This window comes from Chanodichthys erythropterus, chromosome 3, assembly GCF_024489055.1.
Source record: "Chanodichthys erythropterus isolate Z2021 chromosome 3, ASM2448905v1, whole genome shotgun sequence".
Taxonomy (NCBI): domain Eukaryota; kingdom Metazoa; phylum Chordata; class Actinopteri; order Cypriniformes; family Xenocyprididae; genus Chanodichthys; species Chanodichthys erythropterus.
In genome coordinates this window covers 18576820-18597924 of record NC_090223.1, presented here as the reverse complement: position 1 = coordinate 18597924, position 21105 = coordinate 18576820, and the positions used below count along the sequence as shown (strand labels likewise).

The 21105-nt window shown below is 36.3% G+C and overlaps 1 long non-coding RNA gene across 2 annotated transcripts in view; it reads left to right on the top strand.

Annotated features, from left to right (window-relative positions):
- The first annotated feature begins 12278 nt into the window (after positions 1-12278).
- LOC137009155 (uncharacterized) overlaps positions 12279-21105 on the top strand; it is a 30230-nt gene continuing 21403 nt past the window's right edge. For both annotated transcript variants that reach the window (XR_010892849.1, XR_010892848.1), the window contains exons 1-3: positions 12279-12779; positions 14132-14277; positions 14426-14510. This is a non-coding gene — a long non-coding RNA (uncharacterized lncRNA). The remainder of the gene's footprint in view (positions 12780-14131; positions 14278-14425; positions 14511-21105) is intronic.

The following is a 21105-nucleotide window of genomic DNA, read 5'->3' as shown; positions in this document are numbered from 1 at the left end:
TGAATATTTTTTAATCAACAACAATATTTTCATTTTAAATGTGAAGGAAAGTGATTATCTTGGATGATCTAACTGTTCACCCTTATTCAAAATTTTCATTTTAGTTTAAATATTGCTGTGTTGTGATTAATTATATTTTACATGTACGAATATCCCATGCAACCTCTAAATTAAATTGAGTATTAGCAAATGAATCCAAAAATGAAAATATTCAAAGAATTAGGAAAATGCTGGTGTCATGATTCAGGACACGTCAGCATTCTCTTGAATAATACAGTAAAATAAACATTTTTATTATTAAATGTTTTTTCCATAAGATTTTTCTTTTGTTAATTTGTTCATTCATTCATTCATTCCTTTTTTTGCACAAATATCCCTTGCATGCAACCACTCAATTAAACTGATCTCCTACATCTGCATGCATAATAATGAATAGACAATAAGCAAAAAGCTGCTGAATGTCATACTTCATAGGATATGTCAACTTCCAAAGTATTTATTTATTTATTATTTTATAGTAGGCTATTCCCTTGCCTTTTTATTGCAATTCATTTGAAGTATTTGACACTGTGAATTGCTGACCTTGTTATCTTTTCTTTGTGCTGGTGAACTGTAAAAATAAAAAAAGAAAATTGATAAGACCTGACGTGAGCCAAAGTTATCAGTTTGCGTGTGTTTAAAGACTGATTAAATTGGTTTGACTGCTTATGTTCACTGATATGAAAATATAACAAATGGTATATTCACTTCTAAATTTTACTCGTCTTTGAAACATGTTCAGATCAGCTTCTTTTCTCTGGAAACGTTGATGTGTATATTTTGATTATTAAATCTTATGTCATTTCAGAGTTATTTGTTTGTGTCCAATGATCCTCATATGCTTTAAATATGTTGTTGTTATTATTATTAGGCTATCATCATTTTTACAGTGTGCTCTCATCCGTTGTCTCCGGAGCTCGTGGGTCATACAGCAGGCCTCCAACCGTCTTTCATTAACAGATTATTCCGCTTCAGGCCCGTTGACGGTAAACCAGCTCTAATGAAACACAGTGGGTGTAAAAAACAGCGCTGCTTTAAACCCGATTACATCTGTCGCTTTCTCGTCTCTTTCGTGAGCTGAACACACTGCTTCTCATTGAAAAGGACAGTAATGGGGAACTAATCAAACCTTGGTATCGGCCCTGATGAAAGACTCATTTTCTCTGCGTGCTGTCTATCCTGATCTGTTTTCTTCTCGATAGGGAATCTTTCTGAGTGCACATATCGCCATGGCAACTTTATAATGAGACGCTATCTTGTGTGAATGAGTCTGCTGGGATATTGAGATTGTATTATGTGTGTGTGTGTGTGTGTGTGTGTGTGTGTGTGTGTGCAACGAGACAGACAAGCAGCGGACAGCTTAACCGTGGCAACCAACACCTGACATGTCCAGTTTTGACACTCCTGTACCGTTTGTGTGTGAGTGACAGTAGTGATACGATGTGTGTGTGTGTGTGTGTGTGTGTGAGAGAGAGAGAGAGAGAGAGAGAGAGAGAGAGAGAGAGAGAGAGAATATGTTTGGGTCACATTTCCAAAATAAACTAATACTGCATTTACACCCAGCAAACATTTGGACGTTTTATGACCGTTGAAAAGTACGTCCCTTCGACACGTCCCGTCACGTTTGCAAAATAATTACAAAATGAAAGTTATGAAATGTATTTGAATGATTTTTTTAGGAAATGTTCTGTGGTACATATTTTTACCGATGTATGCCGTCGTACTGATGTATTTGGCCAGGGACACGACGTTGCTCGAAAGTTTTTTTTTGTTTTTTTTTTCAGCTGATGAACGCTAAAATATCGGCAGCCAATCAGAATTCACTTTAAAGAGCTCGAGCATTTAAAGTCATGAAATCGAAATTGAAGTTTTTTGGCTTTTAGTATGAATATGCCTTACTGTTTTCTATAAGCTAGTGTGCTCCAAAACAATAACAAAATTTGTATTTAGAAGATATAAGCAGGGTTGGAAATGGGGTGTAAAGCTGGGGGGCGGAGTCCGGGCAGTGAATTTCAAATTGGTTAGATTTTTTTTAAAGGAAATGAAAAGGATTTCTATATATTATGCACTCAATAGGCTATGAAAGAGATATGAATTCAGCACAAAAAAAAAAAGTATAATAAAAATGCAGCCGAGTATTCTATGGTCGGTTGCGCAATCGACTTTTGTGATTGGCCAAAATAGTTGCAGGTTGTAACCAATGCTTCTCTATCAGCGTGGGTACACCGTTGACGAAAAATGGCGGCTCTGTGGGTGGAAACATACAGATTAAGGGGCGGTAATATTATAATAAGATCCCCTACCTACGTCACTAGGGGAGCGAAATCTGAGTGGATCATTTTTTCACATGCTTGCAGAGAAAGGCTTGCCAAAACAAAGAAAGTGGGTTGTCCTTTTTCACATTTTCTGGGTTGGTACTGTAGATGTACCGTACCAACTTACAGCATTTAAACAGAAAAAGTCATATTTTCATGATATGTCCCCTTTAATATAGTTAACGTTCTGGACAATTGTTGAAATGTAAATGTGGGTGGTTATAAGTTAACGAGCTTATGTTTAAGTAATTTTTGCACTTTCGTTTCTAATTGTTCAAGTATGTCGCATTAAACTCTTACAAACAGAGCAAGAAAAGTCCTGTTTTCACTCAGAATGCTGCTCGCCTCCCGTCTGTGAGCGTGTGGTGTTTCACACCTCCCCGTCTCTCCTCTCACATCTCTTTTCTCACAGAGCTGGGAAAACTCACAGCGCTCATGGGCCCAATTCACTTTTTGAGAGCTCTCAAAATCCTCTCGCTGTTGTGAAGGAACAAAAAGTTCACAAACACCCAGCTCATTTTATCTTATTAATCAATTATCACCATGATGTCTGGGATTGATTTGTAGTTACAGAAAGAAATAACAAAGAGTGCTATAATGGGCATTAGCGAACTTTAAAGATATGTAGATGAATATGGGTATCCTACTTCTCATAAAACATTCACTACTAGGCTTAAGAGATATAACCAGTTGAGATGGAAAGGATCTCAAGCTGATTAGCTGAAAACGTTACTGTAACTTTAGCCATTAATAGACATGGTACTTCCTTGAAAATAAATTCTAGCACAGTGTTAAGACAACCATAATGAAATGACTATTCAAAAAGCCAAGCTGATGTTGATTCTGGTTTTATTACGAGCTCTGTCGCATTCTCTTTTTTCCGACCTATGCAACTCTCACACCAGACATGCATCACATTTAAAAATGGCTGCAGGCCGACCAAAGTGTTGTACACATAGAAAGAGAGCTAACAGAGATTAATAGCACAAATTATATTGAACACAGTTTAAAACAAAACAGTCATGATAAGCTAAAAGCAACAGAAAATAAATACGTTTTGAGACCAGACTTGAACTCAGACAAAGATGAAGCTGATCTAATATAAAGTGGGAGCTTGCTCCACAATGTGGGGCCAGCCACTTCAAAAGCTCGGTTACCCCTTGATTTTAGCCAGGTTCTGGGTATCTGAAGGAGGAGTTTGTTTCATATCTAAGACTTCTAGTGGGAGAATACAAATGGAGTAGGTCGGACAGATAAGAAGGTGCTAAATCATTTAATGATTTATACACCATTAAATTTTATACTCAATTCTAAAATTTATCGGGAGCCAATGGAGGGATCTCAAAAGGAGGGTAGCATGATCAAATTTCCTCTTTCCCTTCAGGAATCTCACCGCAGCATTTTGAACAACCTGTAAGCGTGCCATTTGGGACTTTGATATACCAAAGTAAAGGGAATTGCAATAGGCGCGGGGTAATAAAATCATGGATAGTCTACATAGAACGCTTGGGGAGACAAGACTTGATTTTTGATAAACAGCGAAGATAGAAGAAACTAGATCCAATGACCGCACTAATTTGCTTATCGAATTTAAGGGAACTATCTAACATCACACCTAAATTTCCTAAACATGGCACACTTCATGTGTATTTGTGGTCTTGTGGACTTACAATGGCTGCCGCATGTGCTTGTCCATTATGTCTACAAGACTTTGTCCCAATTTGTCATTTTAGGTTTCAGAAGGGTGCTCGCGAGCGCCCCCTTTTTTGCCGAGTCAGCGAGCTCCGCAGCAGACTTCTACCCAACAGTCAAAGCGGATTTACGTCACAAAAGTGTGGACTCGGAGGATGATTGCAAGGGCTCAGGACTTAGGGCTCCATCTGGGACAGGGCTAAAGTAGCAGGAGCAACTTTTCTCTCTTTATGGATATGAGGGTAAGAGAAAAACAAGTTTTGATGATGTATTGACTCATTTAAATTTTGTTGACTTTGAACAAAAAAAGTTACATATGTAGGCTACCTTAAAAAAAAAAAAAGACATTCAACATTCAGAACGCCGCCTTTAATTTCTTGCACTTCCCCTCAGATATAGATGTTAATAGGGATTAGAAATGCAAAAGAATGGAAATTTGTTTATTTATTTAGTCAGTTTTAAAGGGCTCTCTTTTGAAATAATCCAGTTAATAATTTGATAACTAAAGGAATATTTAGTTAATTAGTTAGTTAATTAGTTAGCTAGTTTTAAAGTTTTGGAAATAATCCAGTGATTAATTTAAGTTTAGGCATAGTTTGTTGGTTGGTTGGTTTTAGAGTGTTCTCTTTGGAAATAATCCAGTGAATAATTTAAGTATAGGAATAGTTGGTTGGTTGGTTGGTTGGTTAGGGGTTTGGTTGATTGGTTGGTTGGAGATTTGGTTGGTTGGTTAGGGGTTTGGTTGGTTGGTTGGTTGGTTGGTTGGTTGGTTGGTTGGTTGGTTGGATGGTTGGTTTATTGGTTAGTTGGAGGGTTTGATTGGTTGGTTTTAGAGTGCTCTCTTTGGAAATAATCCAGTGAACAATTTAATTATACACTCTAAAAAATGCTGGGTTGTTTCAACCCAAATTTGGGTCAAATATTGACAAACCCAACCATTGGGTTAAAAAATGCATTTAAAAATTTAACCCAATGGTTGGGTTTGTCCATTTTTGACCCAAACTTGGGTTGAAACAACCCAGCATTTTTTAGAGTGTAGGAATAGTTGGTTGGTTGGTTGGTTGGTTGGTTGGTTGGTTGGTTGGTTGGTTGGTTGGTTGGTTGGTTGGTTGGTTGGTTGGTTGGGGGTTTGGTTGGTTGGTTTTTAAATGCTCTCTTTGGGAATAATCCAGTAAGTAATTTCATAAGTAAAGGGATATTCTAGTAATGATTGATTGATTGATTGATTGATTGATTGATTGATTGATTGATTGACTGAGTTTTTTTTTTACTTGCTTGCTGCCTTTGAGAATAATCCAGTGAAATAAATTGATAAGTAATTAAATATTCTATTATTATTGTTTTTGTCATTGTAAATAATTATTATAATTATAATATATTATGTATTTTAAGCGATTTTTCATAATGATAAATAATAGAATATTCTAGTAATGGAAAATCTGTTGTTGTTGTTGCTATTAGTAATTTATTTCTTTTTTATTTCTTTTTTTCCAGAAGAGGTGCTGTGGGGTGAAAGAGCAGCGCAGCAGAGATGAACACAACACCAGCAGCTTACCGCAGAAAACTGTAAATCTGTAAAACTCTCCTCCAGGGGATATGAACCCACAAACCTTGAGCTCGTAAAACCCTTGACCCTAAACCACACCGCGGTATCAGATGCTTCCAGAGACTCCCTGGAGTTCAGAGCTGGATTGTCCTGTAGTGAAAAACAGTTGCTGTAACTGAGAACACTTGCTATGAGAACTGTTATGACTTAACATTTCCTCTGTTCAACCCAAAGGAGGTAAACCTCCACAGTGATCATGGGTTTCATAGAGTCACTGCAAGTGAAGGGCTTTAAATCTGGTTAGTTCCCTGTAGAGTTCAAAATTAACAGAATAATTCACTCTAAAATGAGCTCTCAAATCACTTTCATGCACTTTGAAGATTTTCTGTGAATAATGAATATACCTTTAGTCTGCTTTTTACACAATGCATCTTGTGACTTCAGATGATTTGTAATATGATGCATTATTCATATGGACTGTTATGATATTTGACAGTGTTTTCTTTTTCAGGCCCTGGTCACTCTCTGCTATCATGGCATGAAAATGAACAGCATCAGCCTCTGTTTTAACATTCCTCGAAAGAAAGTCATAAAAAACAATGTGAGGGTGAGTAAATGATGACTGGAAGTTAATTTATGGGTGAACTAGTCCATTAACTCTTACCAAACTTCAAATGCAAGTAAAAATAGCATTAAAATCCTAGTTGGTAACTTTATTAGGAATTGTCCTATGTATCTGTCTATCTGTCTGACATGAGTGAACTCATAACAAAGACATTATGTTGTTTCTTTTACCAGTTTTTGGTTGGTGGTTTTTTTTTTCTTTTCACATGAAGACTGATATGTAGTACTAGCTTGTATCAGACGTAACCTCTCTGTTTGCTGCAAGTATACAAGGAAAATAATTAATTCATTTCACAGGGACAGCAATGTATATTTTTAATTAAGCAATGCAAAATACTGTTTTACAGCCAGTAGCCATGTATCGCTATTACATTTTCTCTGTCAACATTTTGGACTCTAGATCCCATCTTTATATGAGAGAGATGATCCATCTTAAAATAATGGAAAACAAATGAATTCTCATCTAATGGGTGATGGCAATTATGTGTTTGAGAGTGAGAGTGTCTGTTTAACAAGCTGAAACAGTGTTATTTTTCATCATGCCAACATGCTAATTCAGTCTTAGAGCTCTAAATTTAGTAGTAAAGTAAAGAGTGAATGACTTCTAAACTCATTGTTTTAATCCGATTAGTAACTCTATTCTTACCATGGTGAAAGGATCTTCACATGATTATAGAGTAAAAATATACACCACCTGACTGTAAATAGCAAATATTGGAGCAGAGCAATAATATTAGTACAGTGTGTGTGTGTGTGTGTGTGTGTGTGTGTGTGTGTGTGTGTGTGTGTGTGTGTGTGTGTGTGTGTGTGTGTGTGTGTGTGTGTGTGTGGTTTTGCATAGCAGTCAGATGTTTTCCGTAATCGGGATTAACTGTGTCTTCTCCACTCTCTGATTTCAGTTCCCGCTGCTGAACAGCCCAAATAAATCCCAAAATAACCCACTTTCCCAATCTCGCCTCCAGCTTCCAAAAACAAAGGGAAAATAATTGAAATCCACTGCTATGGTAAGATGCTGAGTTCCTCCCAGTTTGGAAGAAGAACAATCAAGAACCAATCTTGATGTTTATATATATATATATATATATATATATATATATATATATATATATATATATATATATATATATATATATATATATATATATATATATATATATATATATATATATATATATATATATATATATACAGTACAGTCCAAAAGTTTGGAGCCACTAAGATTTTTAATGTTTTTAAAAGAAGTTTCGTCTGCTCACCAAGGCTACATTTATTTAATTAAAAATAGAGTAAAAAAAAAACAGTAATATTGTGAAATATTATTACAATTTAAAATAACTTTGTACTATTTAAATATATTTGACAAAGTAATTTATTCCTGTTATCAAAGCTGAATTTTCAGCATCATTACTCCAGTCTTCAGTGTCACATGATCCTTCAGAAATCATTCTAATATGCTGATCTGCTGCTCAATAAACATTTATGATTATTTTTAATGTTGAAAACAGTTGTGTACTTTTTTTTCAGGATTCCTTGATGAATAGAAAGTTCAAAAGAACAGCATTTATCTGAAATACAAAGCTTCTGTAGCATTATACACTACCGTTCAAAAGTTTGGGGTCAGTAAGAATTTTTATTTTAATTTTTTTGAAAAGAAATTAAATAAATGAATACTTTTATTCAGCAAGGATGCATTAAATCAATCAAAAGTGACAGTAAAGACATTTATAATGTTACAAAAGATTAGATTTCAGATAAACACTGTTTTTTTTAACTTTCTACTCATCAAATAATCCTGAAAAAAAATATTGTACACAAATATTTTGTACAATTGTACACATTAAATGTTTCTTGAGCAGCAGATCAGCATATTAGAATGATTTCTGAAGGATCATGTGACACTGAAGACTGGAGTAAAATTCAGCTTTGCATCACAGGAATAAATTACTTTGTGAAATATATTCAAATAGAAAACAGTTATTTTAAATTGTAATAATATTTCACAATATTACTGTTTTCACTGTATTTTTAATTAAATAAATGTAGCCTTGGTGAGCAGACGAAACTTCTTTTAAAAACATTTAACGAGTTAGTTTGCCCATATAATCTTTAGGATATTAGGTTAGCTAATTTGGCTTGCTGTCCACTGAGGAGGGGCTCGATGAAGCATCTTCAACTCGAGCTCTGATACACCCCCCAGTGAATAAATATAGGATGTGATTACATAGGGCAAGGTACCTGAAATGAAGGTGGAGTTTGGGGAGGTGGAGGGATGCTGAAACAGCTGAGACTGAAGAGAGGTAAGCAGCTGCTTATATGCTCTGGCTGTTGATTGGAAGATTAGATGGGCTCGCTCCTCCCTAAATTACGTTTAGGAACTTCACTTAACGAGTTCGTTTGCCCATATAATCTTTAGGATATTAGGTTAGCTAATTTGGCTTGCTGTCCACTGAGGAGGGGCTCGATGAAGCATCTTCAACTCGAGCTCTGATACACCCCCAAAAAGTGCAGAATAAATTTGGGACAGCAAGTTGGATGGTTGAAAATGCTTAAGGATTTAATGTATATGGGATACCCAGATGCTTAATGCTTGTTACCCCCAAAATGAGCGAAAGATTAAAGCGACATGAAGAATAGAGTTGAGGTGAGGAGTGGCACTAGTGTTTCCTATGCCGGAACACAAGGTGGTTGTGATTAATTGGCCTGGAGTCATGAATGAATACTGCTGCGGCAGTGATATTTAATGAGGCTCCTGTGGGAGCTGGGCTGGAACGCGTCGCCCTACTATGTCCACCATGTGGAGCTATGAGCAGGCTTCTGCTGCGGAAATGTTATTTAAGGAACTCTGTCGGGAGCTTGCGTTTATTGCTGCTGTGTGAGTTTGACTAGGATGCATCTCGCCGCTGCACTGCTGCGGCAGTGACTTCTAAAATTACTCCTGCGGGAGTGTTTTTTGGGACTGGAGGTTTGAGTACGTGGTTGGAGAACGTCCCGCCGCAACGTCTGCAACATGGGGGCCCATGAATTCAGAAGTACATGGGGCCCCCAGCTGCCAACAGGGGGAAGGAGGTTCTCGTCCCAAAAGGGAAAACGGGCCACTGATATCCAGAGCGAACCTGCCTGCCGTAGAAAAAGGGAGCCTACGGTATATAGATAAAACGCAGAGCTACCGTCCTTCCAAGGTGGTTTGGATCACATAAGGACATGAGGGCCCACTGCAATCCTTATGGGACATACGATCCTTGGTACCTCCAGTCCGCTTGTTCAGATAGGAGGGCCCACACTGCGATCCGAACGGGAGAGCCTCCATGGTTAAGAACATGAAGAATCACACTGCGATTCAGAAAGGGAGAGCCCCCACGGCGCCTGAACGGAAGCTCACACTGCGATTCGACCGGGAGAGCTCCCGCTGCGTTTCGAAGGAGAGAGCCCCCGATAAAATAAACGGCAAGCTCACTCTGCAAGTCGAACGGGAGAGCCCACACTGCAAGTCGAACGGGAGAGCCTGCACAGTATCTGGACGGGGGAGCCCACACAGCAATTCGAATGGGAAAGCCCACTCCAGGAGTGGTAGCTAACACACATCCGAAAAGGGAGAGCTCTCACTGCATCCAGATGAATGAGCCCTGCGGGGCTTGGTAAGCGGGGAGATGCAAAAATAGTAGGGAGAAGCAGTCCAGACTCAGAAAGATGCTAGTGTTTGTGATGTAGAACTGATCGAACATATGTTGTTTTAAAGGCGGGGCATCGACCGATCATTTTAATTTGGTGTTCGGATAGGCCCCTCTGGGCTGCTGTGATGGCTGCACCTTTGCAGAAAGATAAGAAAAATGGATGGTTACATGGTTGTCTGGTGTTTGGCTGAGGGGGATTGGTTTTGTAAACCTTTGATGAGGAGGGATATCTGGGGACTTGAAGAGTCGGGGCACTGTTGGCCATGGATGAACTTGGAGAGCAATGTATGCCACTGAGGTAGATTTTGATTGTTCCTGAATTAAATTGGTATGATGGAGGTAAGAGATGAAGGATACTGAAAGGAGGGAAAACTCCTGGAAAGCTCTGTGGAAGTTTTTTGAAGGAACTCCAAGCTGTCCAGTAGGTTTGGAGTGTTCTGAGAGAAACGGCTTGCAGTATGGTATTTGTGGATGCGTTATGAAGAGGTCTTGAGGGAATGGACCAGACGAATGAGAGTTCTGAATCAGGAGGAATTGAAGTTGATTGGAGTCTGCTTCCAGAGCCAATGTTCTAAATTTGAAAAAGAAGATAAAACATCTGTGATTTTATTTTGGTGACCTGGGATATGTTCATCTATGATGATGAACTGGTAACAGGCGGAAATTCTAAGGGGCAATTAACAATTCGGAACCCCATAGATTGGCTGTTACTACTATGGGATACAGGTTTATGAGAATGATTGCTTGGTCTATGTTGTGGTGGTGGAGAATTCATCTAATTTGGTTACTCCAATTGGGCTTATGCGGAATAAGGTGGAGAATCAAAATGGGCCGATCATGAATCTGGAATCTAGTTCTTTTTGATGAGGCCTTCCACTATATCAGGTCCAGCTGTTGCAGATTATAAGTTATTGCAGATCAAGCTGGAGTCAGGTATACTTTCCAGACTGCGGCTGAAATGTTCTGTCAGGCCTGAAAAAGAACTAGTTGGAAATTGTCTGGATGGTGTCCATTTCACTAACTAACTGGGAAATAATGATTGAAGAAGAGAGAGGCTGCTCACTTAGCTGCAAAGCTTGAGGTAGATATAAAAATGACTGCTCCAAAGGAAGAAGATCAAATGTCTGCACCTGATGGAATTAGGGAACAGTTATGGGTTGAGAATGTTGGTTGTTCCATGTTAACTGCGTTGGGAGGAGCTGGAAGAGGGACTGCTGTTGCGAGAGAATGGGCTGGCAAGCGGCTCAGACCTGAAGAAGTGTTTGGTGTTGGAAAAAGATGGATGCTGGGAGGAGGGCTCCATTACTGACTAGTGTCCAAGATGGCTGAAGTGAGAGAAAGGGGTTGGTGGGCAAAAAGAGTGTTGAGATAATTTGCGGAGACAACCTCATGCTAGGATCTGTGCCAAGAAGAATGTTAGAAGAAATTGGGAAACAGAAGGGAGGGGAGGAATGAGGTAAGTTGTAAACGGATAGAGGGTGAGGGATGACTAGCGGAGGCAGCCTCACACTAGGATCCGCTTCCTGGGTGAGCAAGAAGTAACCATCTGCGAGGGCATCCTGGCGCATGGGTTTATCATGATGAAGATTGAAAAAGAACTGAAAAAGCAGAAGTAATTAGTGATGTTACATATGAAACTGAAGCTTCAAATCTCATATCGAATACACAGCTCAATTATAATGAATGCATATGTTTTCAGAGGAGCGGTGATAAATGAAAGACGTCTCAACTATCTTTCCAGTCACATGAATGCTGTGCGTTTCAGAATGTTGAACCCAGACCACTACTCTACAGGTTTACGGAATTTAAAGTCCATTTACTATATATATATATATATATATACACACATATATATACACACATATATATACACATTACATTACATTACATTACATTACATTACATGATCGTACATTCTGCCATAAAGACAGTATAAAACCCTATCATAATTAGAGCATGATTTACTTGCATCAAACTCTGTTAGTATTTTTATTGTTATATTTAAGTTTATTGCAACACATTAGTATGGAAAATATATTATCAGAAATCTACACGTTTAACATTGCCAGGCTTTAATTTGCTTAATGGAATGACTGAGCTGTACATCTATATTCTTTGGCTGCACTGGCTGGTTTATGGCTGCTGTAAATGTATTTATTTTTAAAAGCTTCAAGATTCAAGAGGCTTCATTTCATAATCCATAGAAGGAAGTAAAGTGCGGGAGACAGGAGTAAGTTTTGATAGTTCTTGCCTGAGGAGTGGAGCTGCATATGGGAAGAGCTGGAAAAGCGGGACTGTTTTTGCGGCAGCTGTTGTTGATCGGGCGGAAAAACGGCGGACGAGGAAGTGCGTGCGGCGGCAACGGACTGTGGATTAAGCGTGCTGTAAATGTTTATGTTCAGGACATCAGGTCAGAAGAGAAACTTCTGAGTCTTGCTTTTATGATGCTGAAGTGTTTGTTGGCATGCTGGAACTGTTGTTAGAACTAAAGAAGATCGTAGAGTTTAGCTTTTGATGATCTGCGGGAGAAATTAATTCCAGAGCTGGAGAGGACTTGACGTAGGCTGTTGGCGGACCATTTGAAATGGGTAGAATCAGTGTATTAGCGGCGGTAGAATGAAGAGATGAAGTCTGTGAAGAAGACAGATGAGGCGCAGTTAAACGGGCGATCCTGAGCGTGGAGGAGAGAGTGGCTATCCGCAGCGTGGTCTGTATGAGCACTCAGAAAGAGCATCCGTGTTTGGATCTGTGAGATCCGATCTTACGCGAGATGTGACTGTTGGTGTCTCGGGGAAAGTTCGTCGTCTGAAGGGGGATGGTGGAATTTCCGTGGTGTTGGACATTGTTCAGTACGGCACTACCGGATGCTGAAACAGCTGAGACTGAAGAGAGGTAAGCAGCTGCTTATATGCTCTGGCTGTTGATTGGAAGATTAGATGGGCTCGCTCCTCCCTAAATTACGTTTAGGAACTTCACTAAAAATCTTACTGGTTTTTGGACTAATCTTAACTTTTGGTCTGTACTGTATATATAAATATATATGATTATCTCTTCTTCATGGCACATATATTAGCAAGTGAACATTTTGTCCTCAAAGTTGATGTGTTAGAACAGGGGTGGGGAATGTTGATCTTGGAGGGCCATTGTCCTGCAGAGTTTAGCTCCAACCCTGAAAAAAACACTCACCTGCCTGTAGCTTTAGTAATCCTGAAGATCTTGTTTAGCTTCAGGTGTGTTTAATTTGGTTTGGAGCTAAACTCTGCAGGATCAACGTTACCCACCCCTGTGTTAGAAGCAAGGAAAATGGGCAAGAGTAAGGATTTGAGTGAGTTCGATAAGGGCCAAATTGTGATGAATAGACGACTTGGTCAGAGCATCTCCAAAACTGCAGCTCTTGTGGGGTGTTCCCGCAGTGGTCAGTATCTATCAAAAGTGGTCCAAGGAAGGAACAGTGGTGAACCGGCGACAGGGTCAAGGGCAGCTGAGGCTCATTGATGCACGTGGGGAGCGAAGTCTGGCCCGTATGGTCCGATCCAACAGATGAGCTCCTGTAGCTCAAATTGCTCAAGAAGGTAATGCTGGTTCTGATAGAAAGGTGTCAGAATACACAGTGATCACAGTTTGTTTTGTATGGAGCCACAGACCAGTCAGGGTGCCCATGCTGACCCCTGTCCACCGCCGAAAGAGACAACAGTGAAGCATCAGAACTGGACCACAGAGCAATGAAAGAAGGTGGACCGGTCTGATGAATCACGTTTTCTTTTACATCACGTGGATGGCTGGGTGTGTGTGCATCTCTTACCTGGGGAACACATGGCACCAGGATGCACTATGGGAAGAAGGCAAGCGTGTGATGTTTTGGGCAATGTTCTGCTGGGAAAGCTTGCGTCCTGCCATCCATGTGGATGTTACTTTGACACAAACCACCTAAGCATTGTTGCAGACCATGTACACTCTTTCATGGAAACATTATTCCCTGGTGGGAATCACTGACTCATGATTGCAAACTAACCATAACCTTGCCAAGGCAAATATGAGCAGAGTTTGAGACATTGTTTAGATCTCTTCTGAAACTCATTTTCTCAGTAGAAATATCAGGATACTTATTCAGAAGTCTCAGTTTGTCCAGAAGAAACAGTTGAGATATTATATACATGTCATTTGTGATTTTTCTCTTCTATATATGGTCTCTTTTATTCATTCATGATGAACACCAATCAAGTCTATTGTGTCTGTTATCTCAGTATGAGTCTGCTGGAACGCAGTGAGTTCAGAAGTGCTGGATTGTGTTATGTAACAGCAGCTCTGGCTCTGACTGCATCTCTGTCCACTGCCAGCCATACAGACTCTCACAGACACTGGAGAGAAACATTTGGATCTGGAACAAGCGGTCTGTAACATCTATGAGGTCGTTTAGAAAAAAATTCAGACAGGAGTTTGAAGAATCACGTTTAGTGACAGGTGTGTGTGTGTGTGTGTGTGCGTGCGTGCGTGTGTGTGTGTGCTTGTTGTTGTGTTTTCTCTTTGTGATCTCGCAGGAAGTGACCGCCCTGCCACTGTCGTCCCCAGATAGATGTGAAGAGACAAAGAAAGAAATGCTGTCAAATTTACACAACAACAACTGTACGCAAATATTCACTGTACGCAATAAATGTACACAAATACTCACATGCAAACATGATGAACTTCATTCGGCTTGTATTTATAAAATACACTACTGTACAAAGGTTTTGGGTCGGTGAGACTTTTAATGTGTCTGAAAGAAGTCTCTAATGCTCTCAGAGTATGCATTTGTTTGATCAAAAATACAGTAAAAACAGTAATATTGTGAAATATTATTACAGTTTAAAATGACTGTATTCTATGTAAATATATATTTTTAAAATTTATTTCTATGAATTTTCAGCGTCATTACTGCAGTCTTCAGTGTCACATGATCCTTCAGAAATCATTCTAATCTGATGATTTGATGACCAAGAAACATTTCTGATTATCAGTTGAAACAGTATATTTTTGTGAAAACTATGAATTCATTGTCAAGTTCAAAATAACAGCGCTTATTTGAGATAGAAAAAACTTTATAAATGTCTTTACTATCACTTTTAATCAGTTTAATGCATCCTTACAGAATAAATGTATCAATTAATTTATAAAACAAAATGAAAAATGTTACTAACCCCAAACAGTAATGTAGTTTCCCAGTAGTGTAGTGTCCCAAATTTGTGTTTATGTCAGTTTATGTCCAATAGAGTTATTTATTTTTCGTCTATAAAAGATAAGTCTGTATTTGTCAAAAACAACCTTCACGCTTATAATGTGTCGGGCAGAAATAACTACTCCAGGAATCACATGACAAACACAAACACAAAGGCATCAGTTGTTTACAGTGGAGTCTCAGTGGCTTAAAATGCACACGTGTACACTGAGCATTTCTATTTGCATTCAAAATCTCAAACTCAAGTCACATCACAATTTTAAGCTCCCTCATAATTCCTATGAAAACTGGAGCAGCCTGTGAAAGTGAGCTAAAGTTACTTGTCATTCTGGTGGTTAATGATACGCTCTAATGGAATGACCCAGATAGCATGTAATAGTATGTAATAGTACTCACCACATAAAGTAATTAATGTGAAAATGCCACGGTATATTAAGCGAGCACAAGACAGATGATTCTTGGAAGAAAAAGTTCCATTAGGTGCATCTTATATAGAACCTTTCAAGCTTCCCCACCATTTTATGAATTTAGTTTGATTAATATAAATTGATTCAGTATGTTTAATTGAAAAAAAATATGAATTAAGCAGTTTGTAAACATACTTTATCACTAGAAAAATTCTTATAATCTGTTAGACATAAAAGTATTATGCAATCATTTAAGACATTTCTCCTTAGGTAAATAGAACATTTTAGGCATAAAGCATTCTTTAAAATTGAGGCAAGAACTTTCGAGTTCTATATAGAACCCCATTGAACCTTTTTTTTTTTTTTTTTTTTGTAAGAGTGAATTAATGTAACATCTAGTTTCTGGCAGTTCTGGAACCTTGTTTCTGCCAAGGTAATTGTGACTTTTTGTGTCACAATTCTGACTTTTTATCTCATAATTTTGACTTTATATCTCTCAATTCTGACTTTATATCGCAATTCTGACTTTATAACTCACAATTCTGACTTTATAACTCAATTCTGACTTTATATCTCAATTCTGACTTTATAACTCACAATTCTGACTTTATATCACAATTCTGACTTTATAACTCACAATTCTGACTTTATATCACAATTCTGACTTTATAACTCACAATTCTGACTTTATATCTCTCAATTCTGACTTTATATCACGCAATTCTGACTTTATATCTCGCAATTCTGACTTTATAACTCGCAATTCTGACTTTATAACTCGCAATTCTGACTTTATAACTCACAATTCTGACTTTGTATTGCAATTATGACTTTATAACGCAATTATGACTTTATAACACACAATCCTGACTTTATATCTCTCAATTCTGACTTTATAACTCGCAATTCTGACTTTATAACTCGCAATTCTGACTTTATAACTCACAATTCTGACTTTATATCTCTCAATTCTGACTTTATATCACAATTCTGACTTTATACCTCACAATTCTGACTTTATAACTCGCAATTCTGACTTTATAACTCGCAATTCTGACTTTATAACTCGCAATTCTGACTTTATAACTCACAATTCTGACTTTATATCTCTCAATTCTGACTTTATATCTCTCAATTCTGACTTTATAACTAACAATTCTGACTTTATATCTCACAATTCTAACTTTATATCAACACAATTCTGACTTTATATCTCTCAATTCTGACTTTATATCTCTCAATTCTGACTTTATAACTAACAATTCTGACTTTATATCTCACAATTCTGACTTTATATCAACACAATTCTGACTTTATAACTCGCAATTCTGACTTTATAACTCGCAATTCTGACTTTATAACTCGCAATTCTGACTTTATAACTCACAATTCTGACTTTGTATTGCAATTCTGACTTTATAACGCAATTATGACTTTATAACACACAATCCTGACTTTATATCTCTCAATTCTGACTTTATAACTCGCAATTCTGACTTTATATCTCTCAATTCTGACTTTATATCACAATTCTGACTTTATATCACAATTCTGACTTTATATCTCACAATTCTGACTTTATATCTCTCAATTCTGACTTTATATCACAATTCTGACTTTATATCACAATTCTGACTTTATATCTCACAAGTCTGACTTTATATCTCTCAATTCTGACTTTATAACTCACAATTCTGACTTTATAACTCACAATTCTGACTTTATAACTCACAATTCTGACTTTATATCTCAATTCTGACTTTATATTTCACAATTCTGACTTTATATCTCTCAATTCTGACTTTATATCACGCAATTCTGACTTTATATCTCGCAATTCTGACTTTATAACTCACAATTCTGACTTTATAACTCACAATTCTGACTTTATAACTCACAATTCTGACTTTATATCTCAATTCTGACTTTATATCACAATTCTGACTTTATATCTCACAATTCTGACTTTATAACTCGCAATTCTGACTTTATATCTCAATTCTGACTTTATAACTCACAATTCTGACTTTATATCTCTCAATTCTGACTTTATATCTCTCAATTCTGACTTTATATCTCACAATTCTGACTTTATATCTCTCAATTCTGACTTTATATCTCTCAATTCTGACTTTATAACTCGCAATTCTGACTTTATAACTCACAATTCTGACTTTATAACTCACAAGTCAACGCGCACTGTGGACACTGTTTCTACCAACGCGCTCTAACAAAAAAATATTGCGCCATTGACTTTAGACTTTAGACCAGGTTTGAGATGGTCTATGGTCTGTATATCATGCAATTCTGACTTTATAAGTCACAATTCTGACTTCATATCACAATTCTGACTTTATAAGTCACAATTCTGACTTTATATCACAATTCTGACTTTATAACTCACAATTCTGACTTTATATCACAATTCTGACTTTATAACTCACAATTCTGACTTTATATCACAATTCTGACTTTATATCACAATTCTGACTTTATAAGTCACAATTCTGACTTTATATCACAATTCTGACTTTATAAGTCACAATTCTGACTTTATATCACAATTCTGACTTTATAAGTCACAATTCTGACTTTATATCACAATTCTGACTTTATAACTCACAATTCTGACTTTATATCACAATTCTGACTTTATATCTCTCAATTCTGACTTTATATCTCTCAATTCTGACTTTATAACTCACAATTCTGACTTTATATCTCTCAATTCTGACTTTATAACTCACAATTCTGACTTTATATCTCTCAATTCTGACTTTATATCACAATTCTGACTTTATAACTCACAATTCTGACTTTATATCACAATTCTGACTTTATATCTCTCAATTCTGACTTTATATCTCTCAATTCTGACTTTATAACTCACAATTCTGACTTTATATCTCTCAATTCTGACTTTATAACTCAATTCTGACTTTATATCTCTCAATTCTGACTTTATAACTCACAATTCTGACTTTATATCTCTCAATTCTGACTTTATAACTCAATTCTGACTTTATATCTCTCAATTCTGACTTTATAACTCACAATTCTGACTTTATATCTCTCAATTCTGACTTTATATCTCTCAATTCTGACTTTATAACTCACAATTCTGACTTTATATCTCTCAATTCTGACTTTATATCTCTCAATTCTGACTTTATATCTCACAATTCTGACTTTATAACTCACAATTCTGACTTTATATCTCTCAATTCTGACTTTATATCTCTCAATTCTGACTTTATATCTCTCAATTCTGACTTTATAACTCACAATTCTGACTTTATAACTCACAATTCTGACTTTATATCTCACAACTCTGACTTTATAACTCACAATTCTAACTTTATATCTTTCAATTCTGACTTTATATCTCTCAATTCTGACTTTATAACTCACAATTCTGACTTTATATCTCACAATTCTGACTTTATAACTCACAATTCTGACTTTATATCTTTCAATTCTGACTTTATATCTCTCAATTCTGACTTTATATCTCACAATTCTGACTTTATATCTCTCAATTCTGACTTTATATCTCTCAATTCTGACTTTATATCTCTCAATTCTGACTTTATATCTCACAATTCTGACTTTATAACTCTCAATTCTGACTTTATATCTCTCAATTCTGACTTTATATCTCTCAATTCTGACTTTATAACTCACAATTCTGACTTTATATCTCTCAATTCTGACTTTATATCTCTCAATTCTGACTTTATATCTCTCAATTCTGACTTTATAACTCACAATTCTGACTTTATAACTCACAACTCTGACTTTATATCTCTCAATTCTGACTTTATATCTCACAATTCTGACTTTATATCTCTCAATTCTGACTTTATATCTCTCAATTCTGACTTTATAACTCACAATTCTGACTTTATATCTCTCAATTCTGACTTTATAACTCACAATTCTGACTTTATATCTCTCAATTCTGACTTTATAACTCTCAATTCTGACTTTATAACTCACAAATCTGACTTTATAACTCACAATTCTGACTTTATATCTCACAACTCTGACTTTATATCTCTCAATTCTGACTTTATATCTCACAATTCTGACTTTATAACTCACAATTCTGACTTTATATCTCTCAATTCTGACTTTATAACTCACAATTCTGACTTTATAACTCACAATTCTGACTTTATAACTCACAATTCTGACTTTATAACTCTCAATTCTGACTTTATAACTCACAATTCTGACTTTATAACTCACAATTCTGACTTTATATCTCACAATTCTGACTTTATATCTCACAACTCTGACTTTATATCTCTCAATTCTGACTTTATAACTCTCAATTCTGACTTTATAACTCACAATTCTGACTTTATAACTCACAATTCTGACTTTATAACTCACAATTCTGACTTTATAACTCACAATTCTGACTTTGTATTGCAATTATGACTTTATAACGCAATTATGACTTTATAACACACAATCCTGACTTTATATCTCTCAATTCTGACTTTATAACTCGCAATTCTGACTTTATAACTCGCAATTCTGACTTTATAACTCACAATTCTGACTTTATATCTCTCAATTCTGACTTTATATCACAATTCTGACTTTATACCTCACAATTCTGACTTTATAACTCGCAATTCTGACTTTATAACTCGCAATTCTGACTTTATAACTCGCAATTCTGACTTTATAACTCACAATTCTGACTTTATATCTCTCAATTCTGACTTTATATCTCTCAATTCTGACTTTATAACTAACAATTCTGACTTTATATCTCACAATTCTAACTTTATATCAACACAATTCTGACTTTATATCTCTCAATTCTGACTTTATATCTCTCAATTCTGACTTTATAACTAACAATTCTGACTTTATATCTCACAATTCTGACTTTATATCAACACAATTCTGACTTTATAACTCGCAATTCTGACTTTATAACTCGCAATTCTGACTTTATAACTCGCAATTCTGACTTTATAACTCACAATTCTGACTTTGTATTGCAATTCTGACTTTATAACGCAATTATGACTTTATAACACACAATCCTGACTTTATATCTCTCAATTCTGACTTTATAACTCGCAATTCTGACTTTATATCTCTCAATTCTGACTTTATATCACAATTCTGACTTTATATCACAATTCTGACTTTATATCTCACAATTCTGACTTTATATCTCTCAATTCTGACTTTATATCACAATTCTGACTTTATATCACAATTCTGACTTTATATCTCACAAGTCTGACTTTATATCTCTCAATTCTGACTTTATAACTCACAATTCTGACTTTATAACTCACAATTCTGACTTTATAACTCACAATTCTGACTTTATATCTCAATTCTGACTTTATATTTCACAATTCTGACTTTATATCTCGCAATTCTGACTTTATAACTCACAATTCTGACTTTATAACTCACAATTCTGACTTTATAACTCACAATTCTGACTTTATATCTCAATTCTGACTTTATATCACAATTCTGACTTTATATCTCACAATTCTGACTTTATAACTCGCAATTCTGACTTTATATCTCAATTCTGACTTTATAACTCACAATT